Source organism: Aulostomus chinensis, chromosome 4 (genome assembly GCF_037954235.1).
Source record: "Aulostomus chinensis isolate RoL2024-O1b breed Wild chromosome 4, RoL_Achi_v1.0, whole genome shotgun sequence".
Lineage (NCBI taxonomy): Eukaryota > Metazoa > Chordata > Actinopteri > Syngnathiformes > Aulostomidae > Aulostomus > Aulostomus chinensis.
In genome coordinates this window covers 29,413,938-29,424,881 of record NC_141323.1, presented here as the reverse complement: position 1 = coordinate 29,424,881, position 10,944 = coordinate 29,413,938, and the positions used below count along the sequence as shown (strand labels likewise).

The window sequence follows — 10,944 nt, the reverse complement described above, 5'->3', positions numbered from 1 at the left end:
GAAAGCTGCCACAGCTGGTTTAAGTGAGAGAACACACTAAGAGATTTGAAACCAGTAAAATATGCTTTTCTGTGTGCAAACTAGTGAGGGGCATGGAAGGATATTTTACCACCAATGCAGAACCCAAACTTTAGTCATGTGATGAGATGGTGACTGAGAAGAGTGATTATGAAGTTAATGGACAAAATGTGAATTGAAAGAAAATACATTAAAAAATATGTTTTTTTCTGCACAAATTTACTGGTATTAGACTGCATTTTTGGTTCATGAGTCGATGAAAGAGTATCACATATATATTATATACATGTGATACATGCACGTGGCTTTGGACAAGAGCTTAAAGAAATTGTAGGATTGTAGAATTATTTAAACGTACCAAGTGGACTGTTTCAGGTTTCTTGAAGACGCTTCAGCTCTCATCCAAGAGGCGTCTTCAGTTTTCTTCACTGATGGGAGGATTTGTGGCTCTGTGGGGGCGGGATCTTCTCCAGAGGTGATTGACACATGTGAGCTCTAAGTGTCAGAGTTGTTTCAGTCAGGTTGTGAAAGAGAAGTTGACTCAACTGGTATCTGTGTCAGTTAAAAGCCTCACAGTAATTCCATAATGTTGGAGTAGAAACCAGAGTCGCTCACGACGAGGATGGGATTCAAACCCATGTGTGCAGAGCACAATGGATTAGCAGTCCATCGCCTTAACCACTCGGCCACCTCGTCTGCTGATGGCAATCCTCACCTTTTTAACAACTGAACTCTTTGGAGCCTATTTGTCAGAAATGGACCCAGCAGGAGCCACTGAACACAACTCTGACATAATCAGGCTTCTTCCCCTTCGTGCTACAGAAGGCAGAATACAGACCATCGATACATCATCAGAGTGAACACCAGCTGATGTTTACAAGTTTAATTCACCTTTTACTACAAAATGACATCCAAGCTCAGATTCTCTTGTCCTGATTGAACAAGTAAATGTTTAAGAAGATGAGAGTACCAGACTTTTTCATCCAAGGAAACAAGCATCCTATCACTGTCCTATGCAGAGTTTCTTTAAAAAAAAAAAGTGAGACAACCTCAAGATTTTCTGTTTCCTCTTGTTGGATTTTGCCACAGAGAATCAGAGACAATCAAAAGCTTGTTGGACTTTAATGTTGGAGGACTGAACAAGTCATGACATCATCAGTTTTACCTTCACAGGTGCTTCATTTACTTTACTTTCAATTTTACAGAGGTCGAACCTGAAATCAAAGCTGTCCGTCAAAAGAAGTGAACGCTTCCCAGGTTGTGATGTTGTTGTCGACAAACTCTGTCTTGTATGGAGCTTCAATCTTTAATAAAAAGTATAAAAAGAAGATGACATTTGTTGTGATTTGGCGCTTTAAAAAAAAAAATTACGACTTACATGGAAACTGTCTGGGGGGGGGTTGGAGCCTCCATCAGGTATGTGTTTGATGTCTGAATTCTGTCTCTGATGTCTGAATTCTGTCTTTGATCTCTGGGTTCTGAGCATTGATCTCCTGCTTCAGTCTTTGATCTCTGACTGATCCTAAACTAATCAAAGGATCACATCAGCATATTGGTCCAGTCTACAGATGGTGATTTTACCTATTTGAAGCCTTATTTTGTGTTTGATGGACATTTTTAAAATCACTAATGACTTTTTGACTGAACATCCTGGACACTGTGGTGCCTGATGAGGAGACAACTTGGGTACAAAGTTAAAGAGCAGGGTTTTTGGAGAAGGGATATTTTTGCAGTGTTCAAAGTCAATAATAACTGTGGCAAAATGTCATCATTTTTCAAAATGTCCTCACTAAGATGGTTTGTAATTCTGTCTCTCCCTCATTCTCAGCTGCTGCAGCCCTTTAAAGAAAACCTTTGACTCGTGGATCTAACAAAGATCAGATGTTGTCTCCTCCAGAACATCAACACTTTAACGTTGTTGGCAGGACTCCAACCTGAGCAGGGAGACCCCAATGGATTTCTAGTCCATCGCCTTCACCACTCGGCCACAACAACCACATTCACACACACATTTGTAAAAGATTCACATTTACACAGTTATTTAAAATTATGTCACAAGCCCGTTTGTGTGAGGTCCTATTTTCTCTTTTTCAGCATTCCTTTGTTTCCAGGTCTCTAATAAGTGCAGAATTACAAAGACAAGCAAGATTGATCCATCCTGGGCAGGTGATAGGAGCCCATTGACCACTGGCCAGAGACCCTGGCACAGACATTGGGGGTGGTGAGAGAGAGCATTTCTACAATTATATTCTACATTTATAGAAGTCTACAATCCTACAATTTCATTGAGCAGACGCTTTTGTCCAAAACCACTTGCATATGTTTTCAGTGAGTTTGGCTCCTGAGCTCAAGACAGTTGTGACTCATAAAGGACAGCTTCAAATGCAGCTGTGAAGCCTCATTGTCAGCAGGGAGGAATGACAGGTGTCTCCCTCTAGTGGCTCCTCACAGCAACACGAGCCTCATTTCATACACATGCATCCACCACCTCACTACCAAAGGCCAGTTGGGCCTCGACAGACAGGTGAGTTTCAAGTGTTGGACAAAGGTCTTTAAGATGTTCTTATTAATTCTATAACATCTGAGATTAAAATCTATGGAATTACAACTAACAAGCAGTCAAACACCTGATCAGATGCTCCTTCATGAGGCTGAGAAGAATCAATCTAAACTGGGATGAAGAAAACTAATTGAGAAGAGAAACCTACTGATTGGATGACATGGACCCACCTCATCCATGTCAGTCTTGCTGGAGCAGAAAGAGGTGGATCAGAGGAATCAGTGGATCAATACTCAGGTGTCAGATGAAGAATCTCTTTATTCACAATGGAGTCAGAGAAATCTTCCAACTCGAGAGAACCTGACAGACCATTTTATACCAAAGACAGGCTGTGTGTGTGTGTGTGTGTGTGTGTGTGTGTGTGTGTGTGTGTGTGTGTGTTTGTGCGCGCGTGTGTGTCTGGTTTACTCAATAAAATTCATAATTGAAGTGATTATTTAATTAATAAACAAAACATTTGTCCAAAAGTCACGATCAAATTAATGTAAAATCTGAGCAACGAGGGTTTGAAAATGTTCAAATGAGCCAAAACAATGTCCTGGGATCCAACCAGGGACCTTTAGATCCACACCAATCTTCCCTGACCTCATAGAAACTGGAACATTTTAACAAATAAATTCAAATTCAACTAAGCAGCAAATCTAGAACAGTCAGAGCACTTGCTAATTCCCCTGTTAGCTCCAGATCAGACAATGCAGGCTCACCTTAACGCTTGGTTGGACAACCGTCACCAGTTGAATCTTCTCTGGTTCAACAAACTCTGGGGACTCAAGACACAAGACAGCACCGGTGCAGGTCCAGATCCAGATGTTAGCTGATGGGACAATGGCTTAAGGGAGCTCCAGGTAACTGGTTTGAACTGGTCCCTCATCTCTTTGAGTAGAAACCATCTGAGGTGGAGGGTAGAGATCTGGTTTGACCTCCTGATTTCCCAGTAAAGCCAGTATAGATGTTGAGCTTGGAGGAGTTGATGGCCTCCTTCATCTTCTTGTTGGAGATGTTTGCTAAACTCAGCACCACCACAGATCAGAGGAAAGTCCACTTGTCAGCTGGACACTGGAGTTTCTAGTGACCTGCAGGATCTTAGTTGTGGTGGCAGCAGGCCTGTTCCAAGAGCTTTGCTCACATTCATGATCAGGCTTCATAATGGTTCTGGACCACTGAGTGATAGAAGCTGATCCTGGAGCAGCAGAAGACAAATATAGAGAAGAAAAGACAAAAGACAGAGAGAAAGGAGGGAGAGAATGACAAAAAGATGGGGAACAAGATGAGGTTGAAAGACAAGCAGAGAGAAAGACAGAGGGACAGGGGGATGGAAGACAGACACACAACCAACAACAGCAACAGCAGCAATAATAGTATTGATATTGTCCTGTTATTGATGTTTTCATGTGAAAGTGGCATATTTAAGATAAAAGACACTGTTAGAACAGAAAGATCCATAAAACCCACCAACAAGAGGTGTGTCTGGTACAGATGTGGAATTATTGGCTCACACAATGTTGAGGCAACTGGGAAGAAGACAAACAAAAAAGGCTTGTGTGATTCAGACATTCATCAAAAATGGTCCTGTCGAACTGTTCAATGTGTCATGACTTCAGAAGCTCAAATCCTCTCGAAGTTCTAGTGAGCGTGGAAGAGATTATAAAATGAGAGAAGCAGGGCCCTCCCTCAGAGCTGAAACAGCTCAGTTAGGAGAGCGTTAGACTGAAGATCTAAAGGTCCCTGGTCCGATCCCAGGTTTCAGCAGAGGAACAGCATTGACTTTACTTTCCAGTGGAGGAACTGCAGACATGAAGGAAACGAACATCTTGTCCTGTGCATTCTTATGACATTCAAGACATTTTTGGAGCCTCTTGTTGGATTTTGCCACGGAGAATCAGAGCCAATCAAAAGCATGGTGGACTTTAACATGGAGGATTGAACAAGTCAAGAAAGCATCTGTTTGACCTTCACAGGTGTTTCTTTTCCTGTCTAAATGCTGTAGAAAAAGCCTGAGTAGCTCAGACGGTAGAGCATCAGACTTTTAATCTGAGGGTCCATGGTTCAAGTCCCTGTTCAGGTGCTGTGGATGTTCCAGTGTTTGACAACATGGTACTGAATAAAGTTTGGTGTTGAACAAACTGTCAACGTGGAAGTGTTCTTGTCTTGCCACTGTGAGACTGTTGCTAGAAAAGAGACCAACAATAATTTCATGATGCATGCAATTCACAAAACACCTACATTAATGGTCGCAGGGGAGCTGGAGCCTATCCCAGCATCTACGGGCGAGAGGCGGGGTTCACCCTGGACAGTTCGTCAGTCCATCACAGGGCCAACATACAGAGACGAACAACCATTCACACTCACTCCTTCAGTCAATTTAGAGCGTCCAATCAGCCTCGTCCCAAATTGCATGTCTTTGGACGGTGGGAAGAAGCCGGAGTACCTGGAGAGAACATGCAGACTCTACACAGAAAGATTCCGCACCCGAGCCGGGACTCAAACCCAGAACCTTCTTGCTTTGAGGCCACATTGCTAACCACTGCAACATCATGCCATCGTGCTCTCATATACTTTTCTCAATTGTGTTTCTTTCTTGTCCTCCTGAGATCAAAGACAGAATTCTAGTTACTGTCAAACCCTGATGACATCATCAGGAATTCTGACTTTGATCTGGAGACTCTTGCTTTAATCTGAATTTGATCTGACTGAAGTTTTAGTTTAGGTTGCATGATACCGACCACCTCATTTCTCCTGATGGACTGGTGACCTGTCCAGGGTGAACCCTGCCTCTTGCCCAATGTCACCTGGGATCGTCCCCCCCCCCCCCCCCCCCCCCGTGACCCTTAAAGGATAAGAATAGAAAGTGGATGGAGGGATGGACTGAACACTAAAATCAGCTGATCTGATCCACATTCTAATTGTTCCTTTCCCTCTTTAGGAGTCAATGAGAATAGTAGTGTATATAATAATGTATATACAACCTTGTAGTATCTTTCCAAAGCTTTTAGTATTTCATCTCTTTTCTACTTGTAGTTTTAGTGTCTGGATCTTTTCTTTTTATATCCTGCTGTCTGCTCTTTGCTTTTGGAGCTTCCTTCAACAACTACCAAGCCTCCTGGGTACTGTAGGAAACATGGTCAAGTTCTTCTTACTTTTCCAGTCACGTCCTGCTCACATTGGTCTGTCTTCATTTTGACTCCTCCCACTGCCACAATGACCAGCCTTTATACATTTGGTGACTGGGGCCCTGGTTGCTGCAGGCCTCAACACCAGCCTGTGGTTGTGAGCAGGGCAGAACAGAACTGACAGTATCTCACATGCAGGACCTGGGTCAGATCCTGGTGCCAGCTGGGGCACCGCTTTAACCTGGACCCCCTGGAAGATCTTCTCCAGGAACTCGCCTTTTTGGTTCCGTCAAGGCCTGTGAGGATGGCGAAGAGTGATCCACCAACAGGCAGCACAGTCAGCCGCAGCCATTTTTTTCCCACTAGAATCAAGTATGATAGTGAAAGGCAAGGCAAGGCAATTTTATTTGTATAGCCCGTTTTCACAAACAGTTTGTCTCAAAGGGCTTCACATGGCATCATAACAACATCCTCTGCCCTTAGACCCTCACATCGACTGAGGAAAAACTCCATAGAAAACCCTTTTAACAGGGAAAAATCTGAGAAACCTCAGGGTGAGCATCAGAGGAGGGATCCCTCACCCAGGATGGACAGACGTGCAGTAGATGTTGCTACAGACAAGAAAACAGTTTACAATGCAAAATGTGGGAAACACGGAAATGTTAATAACAGCTGAAGAAGGAAGCTTCTGGAAGGGGAGGCAGGGAGAGCAAGCCAGCTTGATGGGGGACTGGATGGCAGACTGGTTCATGGAATGGGAGCGCAGGCCGGTGTAACAGTAGGGAATAAAGGGGGGGTGGGGGGGGGGTGATGCAGGCAGCGGTTGGAGCTCTGGTGGATCTGTAGAAACAGAGAGACTGCGAGACACCAAGGCCAAACTGCAAAGTGCAACAAGTAGTGGTAATGACAGTTCCAAAAATTTGCGGGGGGGGGGGGGGGGGGGAGGGAGAGAGGGGGAGAGGAGAGGAGAAGAGAGGAGAGGAGAGGAGAGGAGAGGAGGGAAGGGCTCCATGTACCCTGATGTGTCCCCCAGCAGTCTAAGCCTGTAGCAGCATAGCTATCAATGGTTCAGAGCTACCTGAACCAGTCCTAACTGAAGGCTCTGTCATAGAGGAAGGTCTTAAGCCTGGACTTAAACGTAGTTAAAGTGTCTGCCTCTCTGACCCATGGAGAGAGCTGGTTCCAAAGTAGAGGAGCCCGGTAACTAAAGGCTCTACCTCCCAGTCTGTTTTTATTGATACTGGGAATCACGAAAAGACCTGCATTCTGGGAGCGGAGTGCTCTGGTCGGACAGTAGGGACTAATGAGCTCTTTCAAATACGATGCAGCTTTATCATTGAGAGCCTTATAAGTCAGCAGAAGGATTTTGAAGTCGATTCTAGATCCTACAGGAAGCCAGTGGAGAGAAGCTAAAGTGGGAGAGATGTGTTCTCTCTTCTTAACTCCCGTCAAAACCCTCGCTGCAGCGTTCTGGACCAGCTGGAGACTCTTTAGGGAGTATTTAGGACATCCTGACAAGAGAGAGTTGCAGTAGTCCAGCCTAGAAGTGATAAATGCATGCACCAGTTTCTCAGCATCACTCTGGGAAAGGATATTCCTAATCTTAGCAATACTTCGCAGATGGAAGAAGGCGGTCCTGGTCACATGTTTTATGTGGGAGCTGAAGGAAAGGTCCTGGTCAAAAATGACCCCAAGGTTCCTTGCAGTTGTACTCGGGGTCAAGGTGATGCCATCGAGAGTAGTGATCTGATTAGAGAGTGTGTCCCTGAGGTGTTTAGGTCCAAAAGAAAGACTGGTGAGTACTTGCTGACTAACACTTCCTGTTTTTATTTCTATTCTTCCATGAATGTGCTCATGTTGGCTTGTCCCCAACCATAGTTTCAAAGCCATGATGACATCTTTCATTAACAATCAGACTTATTTTTTCTCTATTTGGACAAATAAGGTTTCAACTGCCTCGGCTGGCCAACGTCCTTGAGTTAATTCAGCCTGTAGAACCAGGTTCTGGTTCCTTCTTTTACCAGGCAAGAACAGGCAGCAGATCCAAGATCAGTTGGTGCAGATGTCTGCTTTGACTGGTAGGAGGAAAGAGAGCAGGAGAGCTGGTCAGAGACAAAGACAGATAATGAAGAAGGACTGCTGTATTCTGCTAGCACATGCTAGTCACAGTCAGAGATAATGAGTCTCAGCAGGTAAAGATTCATCACTGATTTCAGAAGATAATTGGACGTTCACTGGAAGACTATGAATGTTTGTGGGTCAGAAGTGAAAAGAGTACAAGTGCACCTGTTGTGTGTGATGGGGCACCAACATGCAAGAAGTTGTCATCCATTTTGAATGAAACAGTGAAACTTCAAGTAAAGAATTGAAATTATTTAATTAACAATGAGGCCTCTGTCATAAAACAAAAGGAACAACTGACTACATCACCATTTCCACCTCTTTTTAACAGATTCACATTTCAAAACAATCAGGTTTATTTTGCTCCTTTCTTTCAGCAGAGGATGGTTTTGTTCCATCAACCTCTGGGTTCTTGGCCCAGCACGCTTCCTCTGCTCCACTCTGCTCTACCATTTATTGAACAGGCCTTGATTTAGAAGAGCAGGATTGTGACAAGAACAGGAATGTGAGTGTTGAAGGTTTCACAATTTGCTCTGAAGCAGGCCTAAGCAGGTAAAGATTCATCTCTGATTTCAGAGGAGGATTTGAAGAATTCATTGTTGCTGAACTGTTTATGCTTCAATTTCTGGACGTTCACTGGTGGAATGTTTGTGGGTCAGAGGTGAAAAGAGTACAAGTGCACCTGTTGTGTGTGATGGGGCACCAACATGCAAGAAGTTGTCAAACATTTCCAGCAAAACAGCATGAAACTTCAAGTAAAGAATTAAAATTATTTAATTCAGTGTTTAACTACCAGGCCTCTGGAATAAAACACCAGGAACAACTGACTACCTCACCACTGACTTCACACTGATAACCAGGAGGTAACGTGGTAGTCAGAGCAGCGATGCTCAGGTCTGTGGACTCAGAGGAGGATTCTTCTTTTGGTCCTGGGTTTGAAGACATCAGCAGCCTTGTTTGAGTCAACTGGGATGTTCCTCTCAATAGACAGCAGCATGAAATCAGAGAGCCTGTCTTCTCCATGTCTCCTCCTGAGCTGGTCCTGGATCAGCTTCAGTTTGGAGAGTCTCCGTTATACTGAAGCAGAGTGTTACATATGCACTGACAGTCTTGTACATGGGAGGTGGCTGTCACTGCTTAGTAATAAGGAACAATGGCAGTTACAAAAGAAAGGTACTTTTATGTTGAAGTTCCATTAAGGAAGTGTGCTTTTGTTTTTTTTGGTGTGTGTGGGTTGTAAGAGTGACTGGCAGAAGAAACTAAACGTTCGGTTGACGCTCCCGTCTCTCTCATTCATTTTCTGGACATAATATTGGCGACGAGGATGGCTGATTTTAGTATAAATTTACCCCCGCCTGCGCCCTACCTTGCACTGAGTGAGTCGGTCCGAGATTACGTCACTAACCTGAGGGACATGGCCCGCTCGTGCGATTACGGCGCGCTGCTGGAACAAATAATCCGAGACCAGTTTATTGAGGGAGTGCTGTGTGAAAAGACGAGAGAGAAGCTGCTGCTTGAACCGGACAGTTTGACGCTGGACAGAACGGTGGAAATCGCGCTGCAAGTTGAGACGGCCGTTGAATGCACGGCGCTGCTGGCGAATGCGCGCCCCCTGGAGCATCACTCGGAAGACAGTTTCCCGGTGCAACTTGCACGGAGGCAGAGTGGAAAGCGTGTCTGTGGCAACTGTGGCTCCACCTCACACAGTTCTGGGGCACAAAATTGCCCTGCCAGAGGGCAAAAGTGCAGAAACTGTTTAAAACAAAATCATTTTTCCAAGATGTGCCGCTCTTCCCCAGCACCTCTGCCAACCACCAGAGGGCCCGCCCTTGCTTACAACAGCCACACAGAGATTAGGAATGTGTCTACAGCGCGGGCTGCATTCAAAACGTGCTCAGTGCAATTGGCCGATGTGACGCTTCCGTTACTGATGGACACGGGCGCGGCTGCCTCTCTCCTCAATGCCTCCACGTATTACCGTTTCTTCTCACACCTACCACTGGAACAGCCTGCTGCCGCTCTGTGCGGCTACGACAGCTCCAGGATTGACGTCCTGGGTGTGCTTCGCATCCCAGTTCACTACGGCTCCAAGCACTTACCGTCCTTTCCCTTTCATATTGCCAAACGAGGGGCTAACCTCCGAGGTCTGGACCTGTTCACGGGCCTGGGATTCGCACTGACGGATGACGCTGGCTCCCCCATTAACCACGTTGACTCCGCCTGGCAGCAGAAGTGGCCTACCCTTTTCGACGGTCTGGGCTGTGCCACGGCTTTCACTCACAGGCCTCTGGTGAACCCGGATGTCTCACCAGTGGTCCAGCCCCTGCGCCGGATTCCTCTTGCTTTGAGAGATGATGTCACCCGGGAGCTGGAGTCCCTCCTGGAGTTGGGGATCATTGAACAAGTGAATGCCGCCCCATGGATCTCCAACCTCGTCATTGCAAGAAAGAAATCCGGAGGGATCAGGATTTGTGTGGACCTCCGTCTGGTGAATAAGGCCGTCATCCCTGACAGGTACCCGCTGCCAACTTCGGAAGAGCTCACAGCACTGTTCTACGGCTCTACAGTCTTCACGAAGCTCGACCTACGCCAGGGCTATCTGCAGGTGCCACTTCATCCAGCGAGCAGAGACCTTACGGCTTTTGTCACGCACGCCGGGGTCTTCCGGTATACGAGGATGCCGTTTGGCCTGAGCTCTGCCCCAAGTTGCTTTCAGAAGGTCATGACCACCATCCTGGCAGGCATACCTGGGGTGGCCATCTTCCTTGACGACATCGTGGTCCATGCTGCGGACATGGACACGCACAACAGACGCCTTCAGAGAGTGGCCCGGGCTCTCATGGAGAACCACCTGACGCTGAATGTGGAAAAGTGCTGTTTTGCTGCGCCGGCCATCGACTTTGTGGGGTTCAGTCTGTCAGCCAAAGGGATCTCTCCCCTCCAGTCCAATGTGGATGCCATCCACAAGATTCCGGAGCCAGTCTCAGCCTCCCAGGTCGCTTCATTTTTGGGCATGACTGCCTACTACCTCCGGTTCCTGCCACACTACTCTCAGACTACTGCTCCCCTACGCCAGCTGCTCAAGAAGGACGAACCATGGGACTGGACGGCTGCATGCTCGGAGGCGGTGCGGAC

The 10,944-nt window shown here is 46.1% G+C and overlaps 1 non-coding gene across 1 annotated transcript; it reads right to left on the bottom strand.

The window, feature by feature from the left end:
- Nucleotides 1–632: 632 nt before the first annotated feature.
- trnas-gcu (transfer RNA serine (anticodon GCU)) lies at nt 633–714 on the bottom strand. The gene has a single exon. It is a non-coding gene; the product is annotated as a tRNA-Ser (tRNA).
- Between the last annotated feature and the right edge of the window lie 10,230 nt (nt 715–10,944).